At 47.7% G+C, this 19,806-nt stretch overlaps 1 protein-coding gene across 2 annotated transcripts in view; it reads left to right on the forward strand.

The window, feature by feature from the left end:
* The first annotated feature begins 8,719 nt into the window (after positions 1-8,719).
* Rhbdl2 (rhomboid like 2) overlaps positions 8,720-19,806 on the forward strand; it is a 54,457-nt gene continuing 43,370 nt past the window's right edge. Inside the window, exon 1 of one of the 2 annotated variants that reach the window (XM_063287435.1) lies at positions 8,720-8,950. The gene's annotated coding sequence lies outside the window, so the exon portion shown is untranslated. The remainder of the gene's footprint in view (positions 8,951-19,806) is intronic. The other variant, NM_001106684.2, reaches the window with a different exon arrangement.

The raw sequence follows: 19,806 nt of genomic DNA on the forward strand, positions 1-19,806 counted from the left end.
GTCTGAGAAAACGCTCTGGGCACTCAGGACCCTTCTATGCTCTCGGGGCAAATCTGGTTCTCAACACTTACTCCTGTTTTCTGTTTTTGTTGTGGTTGTTTGTTTGTTTTTAAATTTTATTTTATTTCCCAGGATTTCTTACATTCTAGCAAAAATCACTCATAAGTCAAAAGAAATTTTATCTCTTAGCCCATCCAACCCCTTCCCCTGCCGATGCCTCCTCCCATTGAGACAGGTTTCCTACAGCCCAGGCCGCTCTCCAACTCTCTGTACAGTTGTGGATAACCATTATCTTCTGACTCTTCCGCTGGGAGATGGTGCTGAAATGGAGTCTGAGGCTTCCTTCATGCACCAGGCAGACAAAGTTACTCCCCAGTAAGCACTGAGCTATCGTCTTCCCTCTCTTTGCTCTTTTATACTGGGTTTTCCATGAGTCGTTAGCATCCCATACCCCATAAACAGAATGTCTTTGAGTTATATATGCATATGATGGCACAGCTGCTTTGGCAGGAATGGAGAAATTCTAGAGACACCGTGTCTCTCAGTTCATCAACTACTAAAACAATGGACCTCAAGGAAATGGTTATTTCCCCCAGGAATCTCATGCTAGAAGAAGGAAAGTCCCCAGTCAAGGGGGAGCTGGTCTCCCAGACATTTCAAACAGTCCCAACAACTTGTCCTATCACCCTACAGGTTGGGACTGAAGCCCAGATCATTGTGGGACCACACCTTAACCAGAACTGCTTACATGTGCACATCCACCCTTGGCTCTCCATTTAAACTTTGAACTCATTATAGGAGTTTAACGACTGGAGGGGTTTGCTGGATCTCTTTGTCCCTCAGCCCAGTGTGCCCACGTTGACTAAATTAAATACCAAACAGTGCAGACAGGAGACTTAAAACTTGGGTTTGAAACCATTCCAGCTCCCAGTGTGAACAACTCAACAGATGGTGTTGTTCAATTTGATCCGGGGCTCAGCTCAGGGTAGAGAAAGCTTTGCTCTTGCGAAATACACAACCCTTGACAAGGAAAGAGAATGCTGCAGATGTTTCAAGTCCCTTGACAGTATCATGCAGGTAGAACCGAGTGGCCTGAGGATGTGTCTCTACTGCACCTGCTCCAGAGTTTCTGCCATTGCAGACCTGCTGCCTTCCGTTTCATCTACAACAAGAGCGCCTCTGTCTGCTGTACATTCACATTTTCAGAAAAGGAAAGGGAATTGGTCTATCCTTGGTCAAATGTTCTTTTCCCTGGTCTAGACTCTGTGAACAGTGCTGGCCATGGAGGATACACACAAGTGTTGTGGGGTGGGGTGGGGAAAGGCAGCAGTTCTTGGAGAAAGGTTTAAGTGGGAGAACCTTAAGTGGGAGATGGGGTCAGTCAGTGACCTCCCTCTTTCTCTGCTCTTTGACCTGCAAGCTCATTGCTCTTGGAGGGTGGCTTTTGCTGTGAAGAGACACCATGACCATGGCAGCTCTCATAAAGGAAAACATTTAATTGGGGGCTGTCTTACAGTTCAGAGATGTAGTCCATTATGGCAGGAAACATGGTGGCATAGAGGTAGACATGGTGCTGGAGAAGGAGCTGAGAGTTCTATCTGGATCTGCAGACAGCAGGAAGACAATGCTACACTGGGCCTGGCTTGAGCATCTGAGACCTCAGAGCCCACCCCAGTGACACACTTTCCCCAACAAGGCCACACCCACTCCAACAAGGCCACACCTACTCCAACAAAGGCCACACCCACTCCAACAAGGTCACACCCACTCCAACAAGGCCACACCCACTCTAACAAGGCCACACCCACTCTAACAAGGCCACACCCACTCCAATAAGGCCACACTTCTTAATAGTGCCACTCCTAAGGACCAAGAATCCAAATATACGAATCTATGGGAGCCATTCCTATTTAAACCATTACAGAGGGGAAATAGTATGCTGTCCATCTATTTGTAGAAACCACAAAGGAAATTTTCAAATAAGAAAAGGCCCTGTGAGTCTCTCCCAGTGTTGGTTGGATGGACAAGGATGGTGTGGCTGTAACAGTGTTGCAGTGAAGCCTGGTCCGTTGGTTCCAAAGAGATATGACCTTGTTGAATTTACCATAGCTTAGAACCAGCTTGTGGATTTTACAAGCTTAGTCTTGCAATTCATTAGTGAGATTTTTAAGAAACAAATACAGAAAGCCTGTAAGATGTCTCATTGTGTTAAGAATTTGCTGCTAAGCCTGATGACTGGACAGTGAACTCTGGAATGGACAAGGTAGAAGGAGGAAATCTACTCCTGCAGGATGCCATCTGACCTTGACACATGTGTTCTAAGTGTGCATGCGAATCTGTGTGTGTGGTTTTTTTAAAAAGAATTATTATTAAGAATTAGCTGAAGACAGCTACAGTATTCTCATACATAAAATAAACAATTCTCCTTTTTAAAAGATTTATTTATTTAATGTATATGAGTACACTATCATTGGCTTCAGACACACCAGAAGAGTGCATCAGATCCCAATGCAGATGGTTATGAGCCACCATGTGGTTGCTGGGATTTGAACTCAGGACCTCTGGAAGAGCAGTTGGTGCTCTCAACCGCTGAGCCATCTCTCCAGCCCTGTGTGTGTGTGATTTTTGAAAAGTGCTGGTATATAAGGGAAATGGCCCCATCAGTAAAGTTCTTACAATAGGAATTTCTGAGTTCAGCTCTCCAGCACCCACATAAAAACCCAGGCATTGGGTGCAGACCTGGGATCCCAGCACAGAGGAGCTGGAGGTGTGCTTACTCCCAGGGCTCATCCTTCAGCCAATCGAGCTGAATCAGAATTACCACGCTCAGGGGTTGGGGATTTAGCTCAGTGGTAGAGCGCTTGCCTAAGAAGCACAAGGCCCTGAGTTCGGTCTCCAGCTCCGAAAAAAAAAAAAAAAAAAAAGAATTACCACGCTCCAGGATCCATACGAAACATTATTAAAAACACTAAAACAGCCATGTGTTGGCTGCGGTGGCGGTGGCGGTGGCGGTGGCGGTGACGGTGGCGGTGGCGGTGACGGTGGCGGTGGCGGTGACGGTGGCGGTGGCGGTGGCGGTGGCGGTGGTGGTGGTGCAGCACACGCCTTTAGTGGCCAGCAGATCTATGTGCTTCAGGGCAGCCAGGGCTGCTATACAAATAAACCATGTCTCAGAAAAACAAATAAAACAACAACATAAGAGTGATTGAGTGACATCTACCTCTGGTCTCTTCATGCCTATGCACACACATGCATGTGTATCTACACACTCACTGTTCACACGTATGCCCATATATATCACATACATAAAATAAAATTTAAAAAAAGCTGAAACCCAAATCCTAAATGGAAATGTATCAATTTAAAATGATGACCTATGCATTAGTCTTCCCTAAGTCTGTTTTGCAAACACCTTTGAATATCACAATTCAAGCTGGGTGGTGGTGGGGGCACACCTTTAATCCCAGTACTCAGGAGGCAGAGGCAGTTGGGGATAGGTCGGGATCTCTGTGAGTTCAAGGCCATCCTAGTCTACATCGTGAGTTCTAGGACAGCAGGGCTACACAGAGAAACCCTGTCTCAAAAAACCAAAACCAAAACCAAAACAAAACAAAAAACAAAAACAATACCGAACCAAACCAAAACCAAAAACAAAAAAACCCTCCAAAACAAAAAACAAGCAAACAACAACAAACAAACAAACAAAAAGAAAGGAAAAGAGAAAGAAAATCCCAACTAAATGTCAAGTCCAGTTCTGACCAGTTCTGACCAGTTCTGACCAGTTGACCAGAATGGAGAGATAAATAGGACTCAGCTTTTGCTCCCTGAGGGCTCCCTATCTTGTGTGTGTCTTGGCTGTGGGCAGGTGCTTCTCTGAAATGACACAGCCAATTCTCTACCAGGAGGTAGCCTGTTCAGCATGAAATCCTAACAATGGCTGGCCACAGGGCCGGATAACGGGAGCCAGGACCTCTGCTGACAGGGTTGATGAAACAACCACTATCCGTGGTGTGGTTTTCAGACCCTTTGCCTCCAGGTTCCCTTGGGTCTTCCCTAGCTGCTGACAGGGTGTGTGCTCCTGAAATCGCTTTGTCCGGAGAGACTAAGGGGCTTCTGTTCCCCCTTCTTTCTGGTGAATGAGATCATGGGACGGTTACTGAAGTGCCTTGGATAAGATTAGTGCCTGATAAGGTCAAACCACATATCTCAAAGCTTGCACAGGTGGTTAAGACATGCCTTGAATTGTATGGGCTTGTTTTTGAAATTCCTCAAAAATTGTAGGTTGACATCTGAAAAGGGAGAAAGACTACTGGGCAAAAGGCTATACCAGGAGGAAAAGGCCATACAGCAAGAGGAGAAAAGGGATGCGTGCTTGAGCCTTAAGCATGGTTCGTTTTTATTTGACTGTAAAGGGATTGTTATCTCTCCAGGTAGCCTTCACGGACAATGTTAACTGTGCTGGAATTCTCGACTCTCATGCTGCTGAGAGGCTTGAACAAGGCTCTGGAGTGAGGATTCCTCTTCCTCCCCATTCCCTTAATTTTCTGTCCTTCCAATCCTGCCTCTCAAGGTTCCTCCCTCCCTCTCTTCCTTCCCTCCCTCCTTTCCTCGCCTCTCCCCCACATTCTCCTTTCTTTCTTTTTTTTTTTTTTTTTTTGGTTCTTTTTTTCGGAGCTGGGGACCGAACCCAGGGCCTTGCGCTTCCTAGGTAAGCGCTCTACCACTGAGCTAAATCCCCAACCCCACATTCTCCTTTCTACATACAGTTGCTGCCATATTTAAGAGTCTAGCATCTAGGGGTTGGGGATTTAGCTCAGTGGTAGAGCGCTTGCCTAGGAAGCACAAGGCCCTGGGTTCGGTCCTCAGCTCCGGAAAAAAAAAAAAAAAAGAGTCTAGCATCTAGTCCTGGGTGTGAAGCATTAGTGGATGCATCCTGAGTCTCACCATGCTGTACTGACCATGCTGTCATCACTCAGGACGGTCCCTGAATTCCTTAGTTCCTCACGCCAAGGCACCCTGGCTCGTGCAGCGTGTGCCCCTCTGACTAGGCTTTTCTCTTCTTCATTGCCTTGCTCACTTTTCTTACACGCTCATCTGCTTTGACTGTGACACTCTCTTGTCTTCCAGCCAGCTCTCATCCTCTGCCTGGCAAGCAAGTTGTGTCACCTACTTTGAGACAGACAGACAGATGGACAGATAGACGGACGGCAAGACAGATGGACAGATGGACAAATGGACAGACCGATAGAAGGGTTGAGTGAAATTCCCTTATATGTAGGCATAAGATCTTTGCAAAAAGCCACAGCCACCCATGTCTAGTGGCCAGAGCAGTCAGTCCAATGTACTCTGTGGCTCAGTTCTCACCTACTTTCTGGGTCTTGCCTGCCTACAGACTTCCTGTTGAGCTCTGGGCTCTGGCCTCTCTTCTACCTCCCCTGGCCACGTTCATTACATCTTCCTTGTTGGAACTCCTTAGAGTCCTGTCCCAGATTCTCTTCTTCCCCCTGAGTTTTCTCCCTGTGTGACCCCATCTTCCTACATAGATCACCTTGTCATGTCTAGGTAACCCACCTTTTAAGGTAAGCCTCAGCTTGGTGGTGGTGACACATAGTCTTTAATCTCGGCACTTGGGAGACAGAAGTAGGTGGATCTCTGAATCTGAGGCCAGCCTGGTCTACAGAGTGAGTTCCAGGACAGCCTTGGCTACACTGCAAAACCCTGTCCTAAAAAACAAAAATGGGAGAGGAGAGAGAAGGAGATGAGAGGAGAGGAGAGAGAGAGGGAGGGAGGGAAAGAGAGAGGGGAGAGGGAGGAAGGGAGAGAGAGAGAGAAAGAGAGAGAGAGAGAAAAGAGAGAACATTATATATAGCTTTCAGTGGGCTATAACCCACTGTGTAGACCAGGCTGACCTCCCACTTATAAAGATCCGTTTACCTCTGTCTCCTGAGTGCTGGGGGGTAAAGGTGTGTGCACTGCACTATACTTTTTGAAACTCTTAAACCTCTATTTTCTTATCACTTTGCTGTCTCTTGAGACCCCCATCCATTAGTAGGGTGTGCTGTGCCTTGAGCAGTGGCCGATAAGAGAAATGGGGACCAGGAAGGTGAGAGGAAGAAGCAGTCAGGGTACAATTTCCCTGGTCCTGCTCTCTCCATCAGTGACTATCTCTGCAGCTCCCCTTCCAACCTTGTCTCCAACTCCACTGAATCCAGTAGTTGTTCAGTCCGCAAGGCTGGATGCTTCATCTAGCTGGTCTTCAGTAGACACTGGAATCCTGAAGATGTAGGCTCTGATGCCAGTGAAAGGAATGGACTGGATTCTTGGACCTTCTGTTCATAGGTAGCCATTGTGAGGTTAGCAGGACCATAGCCTGTAAATCATTTGAATAACCCCAGGAACCAGCGTCAGTGGGAAGCCTTGACCACTTCTGTGTCTCCAGGGGCAGTGAGCTGAGCAGCAGTGTTTACTGCACTCAGTTCCCAGTGGAGTTGGAGACAAGGCTGGAAGGGGAGCTTCAGAGATAGTCACCGATGGAGAGGGCAGGACCAGGGAAATTGTACCCTGACCGCTTCTTCCCCTCATTTTCCTGGTCTTCATTTCCCTTAACAAGGGTCAAGGACAAGAGGCAAAGAGAGAGGCTTCCTTCTTCCTTGTCCTTTACTTAGGCTTCCAGCAGGAAGTGTAAGCCAGATTAGAAGTGGATCCTTCTACTTCAAATGACGTAATTAAGCAAATATCTCTCACAGGTTTTATTTGGGGTTTTAATGAAATATACTTACGTTGACAACTGAAATCGCCATTACACCTGGGATTCATCCTTACAAGCCAGACTCCTCCTTAAGTTCACCAGTGTGACAATATTATTTATTTTTATATGTTTATGTCTTTGTGTATTTATTTAATGATTGATTGATTGGTGTTTGGCCTGAGTGTATGTTTGTGTGCTTTGTGAATGCCTGGTGCCTGTGCAGGCCAGAATAAGGTGTTGAATTCCCCGGAGCTGGAGTTACAGATGATTGTAAGCCAGTGCTCTTAACCGTTGAGCCACCTCTCCTACTCCCAGAGCTACAATCTTAATGTTTTTCCCCCTTCTTTACTTTTTGTTACATTGTTGGGGGTTAAACACAGGGCCTCACACATGCTTAGCAATTGCTTTACCTCTGAGCTGTGTCTCCCAGCTCATTGTTTTTTCTTTTGAGACAAGGCCTTATTATTTACTCAAGGCATGCCTCAAAATTGTGATCCTCCTGCCTCCACACCTTAAATGTTAGGATGATAGGTAAAAGGGCCCTAGAACTGACTCCATGATGGAATTGTCAGTCAGGCCATAAAACTCAGCATGCAGACAGCGCCACCCACCTAATCAGAAACAAAGGCCTTCTCCATCAAAGTCCGCATTGTGGGAAGTCTCTAGGTGAACCAACCTTGATTTCTGGTTTCTGTAGCTCTACTTCTAGCTTAACTGTTCTTGTTAACTGAAGTATGTCAACCAAGGACATAGTTTTTGTGCTTAAAATTTCACCCTGAGTAAGGCTCGGTGCTACACTGGGATCCCAAACACCCAGTGTAGTCAGTGACTGGCTACTAAAGACCTTCCAATGGCTTAAACCCATGTCCAGGCAGTCTTCTCTGTGGTGGATACCTCACAACAGTAGGCGTGTGCCACCAGGTTCTGCCTTCCTCTTAACGTCTCTGATTCTGCCCCTTCCTTTATACATCCCGGTCAACACTTTGAATTAGGCATCCACTATCCAGAGAATCCAGGGTCTTCCTCTCTTCCTCTGGTCTCTGGCATCTGCAGGCACATCACACACACACACACACACACACACACACACACACACACACACACACATACACACACACAGTCCACATACAGGTAAGCAGGTACAAACATAAACACATAAATGCCACTCTAAGTGATGTTGAGGGTATAGAGTTCAGTGGTAGAGCAGTTGCCTGGCCTGTGTGAAGCCACAGGTTCTATCCCCAGCACAGAAGATAAATACAATCTGAGTCTGATTTCATGTTTAAGCTCTCTCTGAGTCCTTCCATGTGTATAGGGTAAAGTCTGGATATTTCTCTGCAAGACTTGTAAGGCCCTTTCTGGCCTGACACTCCTTGCTCACAATTCTGAACCTCGGCGGCTTATCTTGTATGTCATCTCTAAGTGTTCTTTTATTTTTTTTTCTAGAACTCTCCCACACAGGCAAGTCCTCCCTCATCATGCTGCCAGAATCTTGGTGGAAGACTTTTCTTTGGCTTGCCGGTCCAGGAGGGCAGGCACCAGGTGAACCTACTTCTCCACTCTCAGGACCTGGCACAAGGCCAGTCATCCTCAGCGTACTTTGAATGGCTAATCCGAGACTGGCAAGCCCGTCGCGCCAGGGCTAAGGTACAATGAGTTTGTGTGCAGAGCCTAGGAGCTTGTGGCTAAGCTTCTGCCCACCAGCGCTATCAAATTACTCAGTTGTTGTAGAGTACCAGGCCTGGGTCACACTAGAGTGTGATCCAGGACAATCCCATGCAAAGTAACTGAGACCTAGCAGAGCAGACCTTTCCCAGAGACCTGAGAACGGACGCTGGACTCAGTCACATACAAGAAGGCAGGACGCGGAGGAGAGAGACATGGATAGCCCAGGAGAAAGAGCAGGGTGGCTGTCACAGGCTCCCTGGCACAAACCCAAGTAGGAGGAGGCCAGGACTCATTCATCCAGGGCCAGCCCAAGGAAGACTGCCTAGCAGGCTGGCCCAGCCTAGGCCAGGCCACCAGGGGAGGGGATTTCCTCTGGTTCCCTCCCGCGTAGGAACCTGTCTGGACAATTTTAGTTCTGGGAGGGCGGGAGAGGAGCCTGGCAGGCTGTGGCTGGAGCCTCCAGGCAGCTCCGTTGGCCCCTTGACGTGCAAGATCCGACTGCAGAGGGGGACCGCTGTGACTCGGCCTCCCCGGGTAAGGTGCAGGGGTTGGGGACCGGCAGTGGGGGGCCCGGTGTTGAAGCAGGAAGCTGGTGGTGCTGAAGCAGGAATTCTAGGTAGCTCCCTAAACCTGCTGACTGCCAGCCCGATGAGGAGAAGGAAGGGTGCTGCTTCCAGAATCAACTTTCCGGAAGAACCTTGAGAGGCTGCTCCGGGTTCTGAAACTTTTCAAAGTTGGCAGCGCTCTGGAAATGGCTGGGAGTTTAGTCCTGCTACCTCACTGCACTGTTCAAGCAAGCACTGCTTTATTACTTTCTCCCCAGCACCCGTAGACTCCCAGGGCTTATTTTAATTTTTATTCTGGGCGGGAGGACTGGTGGTGTGTGTGTGTGTGTGTGTGTGTGTGTGTGTGTGTGTGTGTGTGTGTGTGTGTTACTACGTCAGCTACACCTGCAACTACACCCGTGATTGGCTGTACCACCACCAGAGCTGGTAGCTACCTGTGTTTCCCTAGCCTCTATCTGCCTCTGCGCTGGAGATTGCCAGGAAGAGGTTTCAGCAATTCCAGCAAGGGAGCTCTGCCATATACTATTTCCTCCTTCCTGCTATGGGCACCTAAGGGATTTACCTCAAGTAATCCGTCGTTTATTTTCGGTCCTTTGTTTACTCATGAGTTGAGCACACACCTCAGTTGTCTGGCGGGGGGGGGGGGGGGGGGCGACACGTCCTTTCTGCTGTGAATAAAAAAAGTTGAAATTTATCCACCCATATCCACAAGCTGACAGGCAGGCCGCAGGGCATGGTGAGAGTCACAGGCCTGGATTGCTAATTCCCTCATCTCCTATTTACTTCCTGGACCTCAGCATCCTCATCTGTAAGGTCATGGCTTTGTTTGTTTGTTTGTTTGTTTGTTTTTAAAGATGATAAGGAACTATATGAATCAAGACCGGCCAGGTGGTTGGCACACAGTGGGGCCTGGGTAAACATCTGTGTTTTCTTCTTCTTTGCCCCTCCCTAACTGGCCCCTCCCTTGCTGTAGGCTTGTAAAGTTATAGACCGCAAACCCTGGCCTTGACAGTGTCTAGGTGGCTTGTAAACTGAACTGAGTAGTGGAGGCAGGTGCTCTAGGGTGTGGGAGGCCAGAGACGTGAAGGAAGGAGACCGGCCTCTGGCTGAATGTACAAACACTGGGCTAAACCATGATGTTGTGTTTCCGACTTGAGAACTGTCAGAGTCATTATTCTCCTCCCATACTTAAGAAAATTCTGTTTTATTACTTCTTTTTGAAACAGGGTCTCACTATGTTATCTGGGCTGGTTGGAACCCACTGCATAAACTTGGCTGGCCTTGAACTTCCAGAGATCCTCCTGCCTCTGCCTTCCCAAGGTGCCACTACTCCCAGCCTTCCTTCCCCATTAAAGATTTGTTTGACAATTTTGAACATTTATGAAATAAATCTTAGTCAGTTTCAGACACCCCAATCCTCTTCCTCCCATTGATATTCTTCTCAATGTTCCTTCTACATTAAGTGTGTGGCCTACTGAGTTCGGAGTTATTTGCTGAGTGGGGGTGAGGTTTATTTAGTGTCAAAAAGATTAATTATCTGTGTCACACTACAGAAGAAAGTGACGCCCCTTCCCCAACAAGTAGTGATTGCCTATAGTCCCTCAAACCTAGTTGGGTCTGAGCACTCAGCCGTCTCAAGGGAATGGTCTTGGGTTTGTGAAATCTGTGATCTCAGCATTCAGGAGGCTGAGTTCAAGGCCAGCGGGCTACACAGAGAGACCTTGCCTCAGATCCCAAACCAACCAAACACAAAGACATTCTTTCATTAAATCAAAACCCTGCCACATTACTCTCATCTCCATAAGCTTTACCCAAGGTTAATCCATAATGGATCGAGGATTCAGATTTGTAGAGCAGACTCCATGCTGCCTGCTCAGTTCCTTGATGTCTTTCAAGGTCTCTGTATAGAGGGCAGAAGTGAAGGTGACGTAATCACTTCTCCTGTTCTGAGCTGTTTCATCCAGGTGGGAGGAGACACTCTTGTAGTTATTCCTCATTCATTCATTCATTCATTCATTCATTCATTCATGTGCTCTATCTGTCCTAGGAGGTCCCAAAGGGTGGCAACTAACCTGAGATTACGATTCATGCCTGCAGTTCCTGCACTGGGAGAGGCCAGCATGAGGATTTTGTGAGTTTGAGTATGTCTTGGGCTACATAGCAAATACTAGACCAGTTAGGGCTGCAGAGCAAGACCCTGTCTCAAGTGACCAAAACCAAAGCAACCTGGGCAGCCAAGGACCCAGGGAGAGTGTCAGCACCACTGCATAAATGGTGCAGCTTCTGTGCCCTTGCTGTAAAGTGCTCAGTGAGCCGTCTGTGAGTAGCCAAAGCTGAGCAAGCTGTCTCCAATGGTGCGTTCCTGGGACTATGCAATAGGGACGCAGAATGGCTCCCACAGACGTCTCAGGGGGGTTGGGGATTTAGCTCAGTGGTAGAGCGCTTGCCTAGCATGCGCAAGGCCCTGAGTTCGGTCCCCAGCTCCGGAAAAAAAAAAAAAAAAAAAAAAAAGCAAACCACAGACGTCTCAGACTGAGGATGCCCGAAGTGTGAGAAGAAAGCCTCCCAGACACAGCCGAGGCTGACGAGCCACCTCAGAGGGGCCCTCACTTTGGCCAGGTCTGTTATGTTCCCTGCTGTAGCAGAGATGGAAAAGATGTAGAAGAGATGGAAAGGGACTCAAACTGGGACAACAAACTGGGAGAAAAGATGCTCCACGGAGGGCAGAGCTCATGAGGAGATCAACTGGAGAACGGGAACCTGGTCTGCTTTGGCTCAGTGTGGACACAGTACAGGGTGTAGTGGGGAGCGGGGGGGATGGGTGGTGAGAGTGGCTGGAGATGTAGATCAGTTGGTAGAGTGCTTGCCTAGCATGCAGGGGGCCCTGGGTCCCATCCCTAGTGCAGCATAAGCCAGAAGCAGTGATGGCGCCAGCAATCCCAACACGCAGGAGGAGGATACAAGACGATCGGATCCAAGGCCATAGCTCAGCTACATACTAAGTGTGAGGCCAGTCTCCAGTACATGAGACTGAGAGGCTGTGGAGACCGTCAGGTGGTAAAGTGTAAGGCTGCACAAGTATGAGAGTGATCTCCCGGACTCAAAAGCTGTGTGTGACACCACGTAATTCTTATCCTTACTCAGCTCTAGTGGGTGGAGACAGGAGGATCCCTGGGGACCTCTGAGTAGCCAGAGAGCCTCATCAGCGAGTAGCCACAATGTCAGCATCACTCACTGTTCCTGACTGTAGACTCAATGTGATCAGGTACTTCTAGCTCCTGCCGCTGTGGTTTCTGGCCACGAGGGTCTGAACTCTCAGACTGACAAGAGAAACCTTTTCTCCTTTAAGTTGCTTTACCAGGTATTGGATCACAGCAAGTCACTAGTACAGGCAGTAAGATCCTGTCGTAGCTAGGCTTTCTAGTACTGCATTCAAACACCATCACCGAAAATCAAGTTGGGAAGGAAAGGGTTTCTTTGGCTTATAGATCTATAACGCTGTTCACCACTAAAGGAAGTCAAGACAGGAACTCAAATAGGGCAGGATCCTGGAAGCAGGAGCTGATGCAGAGGCTGTGGAGGAGCGCAGCTCATGGGCTCGCTCAGCCTGCTTTCTTATAGAACCCAGGCCCACCAGCCTAGGGATGGCCCACAGTGGACTGAGCCCTCCCCATCAACCACTAATTAAGGAAATGGCTTACAGTCAGTTCTTATGGAGGCATTTTCTGAATTTGGGCTCCCCCCTTTCAGATAACTAGCTTGCGCCAAGTTGACATAGACTAGCCAGCACAAATGTTTGGTCTGAGTTTAAATAGGCTTATTTTTCTGTGAAAATCCTTAGAATAGTGTCCAGCTCATAATTAGTATGAATGAATATACTTAAGTAAAACCAGTACTATTAATTTTTAGTAAGGTGTAGTCCGTCCCTCTATTCACCAAATCTCTTTTGTTTGCTCTTACTCAAAACCAAAGAGATCTCTGGTTATCTCTTGCTCGCTCCCTCCCTCCGTCCCTCCGTCCCTCCCTCCCTCCCTCCCTTCTTTGCCTAGTATGCACAGGCATACCCACGAAGCCCTGGGTTCAATCCTCAGCATTGCATAACCTGGGCATGGTGGTGCACACCTGCAATCCTAGCATTTGGGAAGCAGAGGCAGGAGGATTGGAAACTCAAGATTATCTTAAGAAATTTGAGGCCAACTTGGTCTAATATGAGATTTTTATTTATTCTGCCTGCAGTCCTTGCCAAAGGAATGATGGCCCAAAGTTATGGTGGGACTTCCTATCTCAATTTACTAAGAGAATCAATCTCTCACAGACAAGCCCAGAAGCTTGTCTTTGGTGACCAGAGGCCCTGTCAAGTTGACAGTATCAACCATCACACAGTCCTTTTGGGGGATTGGGAAGGAGGGGGGGAGACAGGGGTTTCTCTGTGTAACTGCACTGGCTGTTCTGGAACTTGCTCTGTAGACCAGGCTGGCCATCGAACTCACAGAGATCCACCTGCCTCTGCCACCAAGTGCTGGGATTAAATACTCAACTTCATGTAGTCCTTTTACAGATGAAGTTCCTGAAGCACCAAGAGGTTTAATACAGGCTGGGGGTGTAGCTCGGTGATATAATGCTTGCCTACTATTTAAAGCCCTGGGTTCAATCGCCATAACTTAAAAAAGAAGGAAAGAAAGAGAGAAGGGGAGGTTTGGTGCTTTGCATATGTTGCATAGCTCTTAAGCAATGAAATCAGGATTTGTAGTCAGTCACTTTGAAGTTCTCTGGAAATTGGCTTCTTAGTCATCACATCAGTCTGTTAATTTTAAAGTCCTTTGGACTTTATTTATGGATTGTAAAATTAGAGCTGCGAAGAACCAACCCGGGAGGTGGAGAAGGGAAGGTCAGAAGTTCAAGGCCAACCTTAACTACAAAGCCGCAGAAGACCTTCGGCTACGTGACACTTTCTCAAAAGCACAAAAGCCTAAGTGAAATCTGGTGGTATGGGGTTATGATCTCAGTAGTTCAAGGCCAGCCTGGGCACCTAGTGAGACTGTCAAAAAGTTAAAAGAGAGCTGGGGAAATAGCTCAGCGTTAAAGCACCTCTCTGGTACCCATGAAGCCTTGGGTTTGATCTCTAGAACCCTTCCATAAGTACAAAGAAAGAGTATATAGCATTTCAGACTTCCCATAGGATTCAGGGGCAAGACAGTGGCTAAACAGCAGATATGGGCTTTGTTTGGTGGGGGTTAGCTCCTGGTCTGGATTAGGGGAAGTGACTTTTCTACAGTCAAGCAGGGGTTGCACTGGAACAAGAACCAGGGTTTTCTCACTCTTTTTCCTCTCTTCATTTACTTGATTGGCCCATTCGGGGTTCACTGAGTGCCTTTCACTATGTAGATGGTCCAGTGCAGGTGGGACAGGAAATGAACAATCCCAACCTTCCTGCAACTAGTACAGACAGACAATAAATACGCTAGATATTTTTAGGTACTGTAAGTGTTTGGAGCCAGGAAGCAAGAAAACGTACTAGAGTATTGGAGTGGAGGAAGGTGTGGGCAGGGAGGCTTCCTAGGGAGGTGCCAGCCCTATGTGGGGGGGAGGGGTCGGCATTGCTGTGTTGACATTGGATGGCTGGTTAGAAGGAGCAGCAAGTGCAAAGACACTGAGACAGGAGCGAGGCTGACGAGCGTCACAGCCATGTTGGGGGAGACTGATTGGAAGCTGGATTCTATAAAAAGGTGGGAGCTAAGTCACGCAACTGCTGTGCTTATCCCGAAGACACTGCAAACAGCTGAAGGCTTTTCCCCCCTCCTTTGGGGTGCTAGCCATGGAACCCAAGGTCTCGTACCTGTGAGCAAGTGTTCTGTTGGCTGGGGTACACCCCAGCCTTGCCATGGCTTTTGAGCAAGTCGGTGTACTCTGGTGTATGGCTGTTGTAAAGAGAACAGGGGTGGAGGTGGAGGCTAATTTTGGAGGCTGCTTCACTTGCGTCATCTGCATTCTACTGTATAGAGGGATACGGAAGTGACCAATGCCAGTGAGAAGAAACAGTGAGATGTCCTCTTGCCATCTGGTGTTGCACGAAGCTTTGGCTACCCCACCTAAGATCTGGGAAAGGCAGCGTTAGCAGTCCCCACCCAGATTCCCTTGAATCCATGGATAAAAACACAGACATACGTGCAGCTCAATTTCAATTTGCCTTATTGGCTCAATTGCTGGCCATTATTAAACTACCTCAGCTAGCGTGGCTAGCATGCCCTCCCCCAGTGCTCTTAGCTCAGCACCCTAAACCTGTCCTCAACTTCGGTCACTCCGTTACCTTTAGTCCCAGGTCAATATCCCCAACCTCCTACCTGTAGAAGCGTCCTATGACCGCTCAGTCTGAGATCTCACATAGCTGCTGGGCTTTGTTCTCTCCAAAGTATGGCGGACTCTCCCTTCCTCCCTTTCCTGTATCTGCTCTCTTATTTCCCACCTATTCCTTCCACCCAGCAATTAGCCCATGGCTTCTTTACTGATAGATCAAGAACCAACAGGGGAACCGGACCTTAGCATCAGCACCACCTCTACAGTCTGCTTCTGTATATTGATAGCTAATGCTGTAATCATAATTTAGGAATTTAGGGAGGTCGTACGCTTTTTCTGTTCTCTTTGCTGTCAACTCATATCATCCCATCGTCGTGTTCTTGGCTGGGAAGTCCACGGAGGTGTCATCATCGGTCTGGTGCCTTGTTGTTCCTCTACATGACCTCAGCCTCCATGCTGGAGTATGGCCTTCTGCTGAGCATGGTGGCCTGAGGGGAGTCCACACACACATCTCAAAGCCTGGCCTTCACAGTCCCCAGCACTCCTTCTGTCATGTGGTATTGGTTAAAGCCAGGCACAGGGTTGGCCCTGTGACTTAAGAAGAGAGAAAACCAGTTCCATTTCCTAGTGGAAGGGATGGTAACTAGTGTGCTCATCTTCAGTGTCCCACAATAGGCTCTGGAAACTGAATAGCTGCCCCACTGCGCCCGGGCTGACCCACTTTTCATCTAAATCACTGGATACGGTGGTGCAGCGATTCTTAGGACTTTGTATCTCTCTCTGAATAGGAAAGGAGCAGACTGTTGTTGTTCCGTTGTTTTGCTTTCTTTCTTTTTCTTCTTCTGTGTCTTTCTAGTGTCTAACACATACCAGGCATCTAGGGACTGTTTGCCAAAACACACACTCAGAACGTGAGCTTTGGTGGTCACCAGAGAATGGCAGGATATGTAAGAATACCCAGGAGTGGTGGTTAAAAACATATGCTGGCTCTTAATCTCTCTTCCTCTTCCCCCCTTCTCATCTTCCCACCTCTGCCTCTCTCCCCTTCTCTCCCTTCTCCTCTTTCTTTCATTCCTCAAGCTCCCCTTCCCTCTATCACTATTCCTTCTGTTTCTCCCTTTCCTTCCCCTCTCTCCCTCTCTCTCTTTTCTGTTTTTCTGTCTCTTTGTCTTTCTGTCTTTGATTCTCTTGTGCCTCTGTTTGTATCTGTCTCTTGGTCTCTCTCTCCCCTCTCTCTCTCCTCCCTCCCTGTCTCTCTGTCTCCGTCTCTGTCTCTCTGTCTCTCTGTGTGTCTCTGTCTCTCTCTCTGTCTCTCTCTCTCTCTTTGTCTCTCTCTGTCTCTCTCTCTTTGTCTCTCTCTCTCTGTCTCTCTCTCTGTGTCTCTCTCTCCTCCCTCCCTGTCTCTCTGTCTCTGTCTCTCTCTGTCTCTGTCTCTCTGTCTCTCTCTCTCCTCCCTCCCTGTCTCTCTGTCTCTGTCTCTCTCTGTCTCTGTCTCTCTGTCTCTCTCTCTCCTCCCTCCCTGTCTCTCTGTCTCTGTCTCTCTCTCTGTCTCTCTCTCTGTCTCTCTCTCTGTCTCTCTCTCTCTCTGTCTCTCTCTCTGTCTCTCTCTCTGTCTCTCTCTCTCTCTCTCTCTCTCTCGTGTTAGGATTAGAGGTGTGCATTGCCATGCCCACTTGGAATCCAGCTCAGTGAACACTTAACCATTTGAGCTGCTTTCCCAAGCCTGAAAACAAACTTCTAAGGCAGAAGCCGCTTCTATCTCCACTTCTCTCTGTGTCTCTGTTTCTCTGCCCCTGCCTGGTTTTGTTTTGGGGGTGTTCACCAGAGAAGACTGCTTGGACATGGGTTTAAGCCAATAGAAAGTCTTTATTAGCCGGTCAGTGGCTACATTTGGCATCAGGATCCCGGTGTAGCCCTGAGCCTTTCTCAGGGTGAGCTTTCAGGCATAAAAATCACATTCTGGACTGACGAACTTCAGTTAACAAGAACGGCTAGCCAGAAGCAGAACTACAGAAACCAGAAAGCAAGGTTAGTACATTTAGGGACTTTTCATTAATTATGGATGTGGATGGATTAGGCCTTTGTTTTCATTTGGCAGGTGGTGATGTCTTCATGCTGAGTTTCATGGCCTGAATGGCACTTCTATCATGGAGTCAGTTGTGCTAAGGTCTGGACTCTGTTAGCCTCCCTCCCTCCCTCCCTCCCTCCCTCCCTCCCTCCCTCCCTCCCTTCCTTCCTTCCTTCCTTCCTTCCTGTCTGTCTGTCTTGGATGCCCATTTAAAAGTCTTATGGCCAGGGGCTCATCGGTTAAGAGCACACATATTCAGTTCTCAGAACCTGCATTGGGAGGCTCACAACCTCTGGCAATTCTAGCTGTAGGAAATCCCTGAGACATTGCACTCATGTACCCATGTCTACCCCTAACTGTTAAAAATAAAAACAAATCCTTAGGGGCTGGAGAGATGGCTCAGAGGTTAAGAGCACCGAGTGCTCTTCCAGAGGACCCAGGTTTGATTCCCAGCACCCACATGAGAGCTTACAACTGTCTCTATCCTCAAGATCTGACACCCTCACACAGACATACATGCAGTCAAAACACCAATGCACATAAAAACAAAATAAAAATAAAAATAAGGGGGTTGGGGATTTAGCTCAGTGGTAGAGCACTTGCCTAGGAAGCGCAAGGCCCTGGGTTCGGTCCCCAGCTCAAAAAAAAAAAAAAAAAAAAAAAAAAAAAAAAAAAAAAAAAGAAAAAGAAAAATAAATTTTAGAAAAAAAGAAGCTTGGTGTGGTTGTCGCCAGTTTTAATCTCAGCACTCCAGGGGCGAAAGCAGAAGGACCTCTGTGAGTTTGCAGCCAGTCTAGACTCCAGTGTGATTTCTAGGCCAGCCAGGACTATACAGAAAGACCCAGTCTCAAAAAAATACAACAAAAATAAATAAATCCACGAAAGGCATCTCGGTAGGGAATGGTGGTGCATGCCTGCAATCCCAGCATTTGGGAAGTGGAGGTAGAAGGACCAGAGTTTAAGATCATCCTTGGCTACACAGAGGGGAGCATGGTCTACATGAGATCCTGTTTTAAAAAACGGGGGAGGGGGGAGGCTGGAGAGAAATTCTAGCCCTGAAGAGGCAGACAGGAAATCTCTCTGGGGCTAGTTAGCCAGCCAGCCTAATCTACCATCAAGCATCCCAGGTCCCAGTGAGAGATCCTAACACACACACACACACACACACACACACTAACACACACACACACACACACACACACACACACACACACAGAATCCAAGGTGAACAACTCCTGGGAATAGACCTTTGGTCTCCCCACACAAACACATGCATGATCCATGTGTGTACCAGCATGTACTATGATACACATATATACACAGAAGTGAAAATAGTTGGGAAGAACACATATTGATTTTCTTTCTTTCTTTCTTTCTTTCTTTCTTTCTTTCTTTCTTTCCTTCTTTCTTTCTCTCTCTCTCCCACCCTCCCTCCCTCCCTCCTTTCTTTCTTTCTTTCTCTCCCACCCTCTCTCCCACCCTCCCTCCCGCCCTCCTTTCTCTCTCCCTTCCTTCCTTCCTTCCTTCCTTCCTTCCTTCCTTTCTTTCTTTCTTTCTTCCTTTCTTTCTTTCTTCCTATCTCTTTTCAAGACAGGGTTTCTCTGTGTGGTTCTTGGAACTTGCTCTATAGACCAGGCTGGCCTTGAACTCAGAGATGCCTCCCAAGTGCTGGGATCAAAGGCATTGTGCCACCACCCGACTACAGATTTCCTTCTTAAATACTGACATGATGTCAGAGTTTCTTTAGTCCTGTGCGCTGGAATGCTAGCTCGGTCAAATCACTTAAATAATGTTATCTACTTTTGGAAAAAATTCGGGAGTGCCTTTCTCAGTGTACATGTGGCAGCTTTGAAAGCTCAGTCATGATCAGTGTGGATGATGATGTGTTAAAGATAATACAAGGTCCAGGATGGAGTCCTGTGTCCTCTGTAACGGTGGGTACTTTTAAGAAATATTCATTAGGAGCTCAGCGGTTAAGGGTACTTGTTGCTCTTAGGGGACCCAGGTTTGTTTCCCAGCACTCACATGGTGGCTTGTAGCCATCCATAACTTTAGAAGATCTTATGCCCTCATCATATCTCTGTGAGCACCTGGCAGGGAAAACACTCATACACATAAGATTAATCAAACAATTGTTTGTTTTAATTTTGTGTGTATATGTGCCTGAGTTTATATTTGTACATATACCACATGTGTACGGGAGTCTATGGAGGTTAGAAGAAAGATCATATCCATTGAAACTGGAGTTATAGACAGTTATGAACACCAAGTGGTGTTCAGAACCAAGCCCTATCTTCTGTAAGGGAAGCCAGTCCTCTTAACTGCTGTAGCCTCTCCCTCCCCTCACCCTTTTTCTGAGACATGGTCCCTAGGCAGTCCTGGCTGACCTGGAATGTACTACGTATGTTTGGCTGGCTTTGAACATCCATTGACTCGCCTACCTGTGCCTCGCAGGTGCTGGG

The sequence above is a fragment of the Rattus norvegicus genome, chromosome 5 (genome assembly GCF_036323735.1).
Source record: "Rattus norvegicus strain BN/NHsdMcwi chromosome 5, GRCr8, whole genome shotgun sequence".
NCBI classification, from domain to species: domain Eukaryota; kingdom Metazoa; phylum Chordata; class Mammalia; order Rodentia; family Muridae; genus Rattus; species Rattus norvegicus.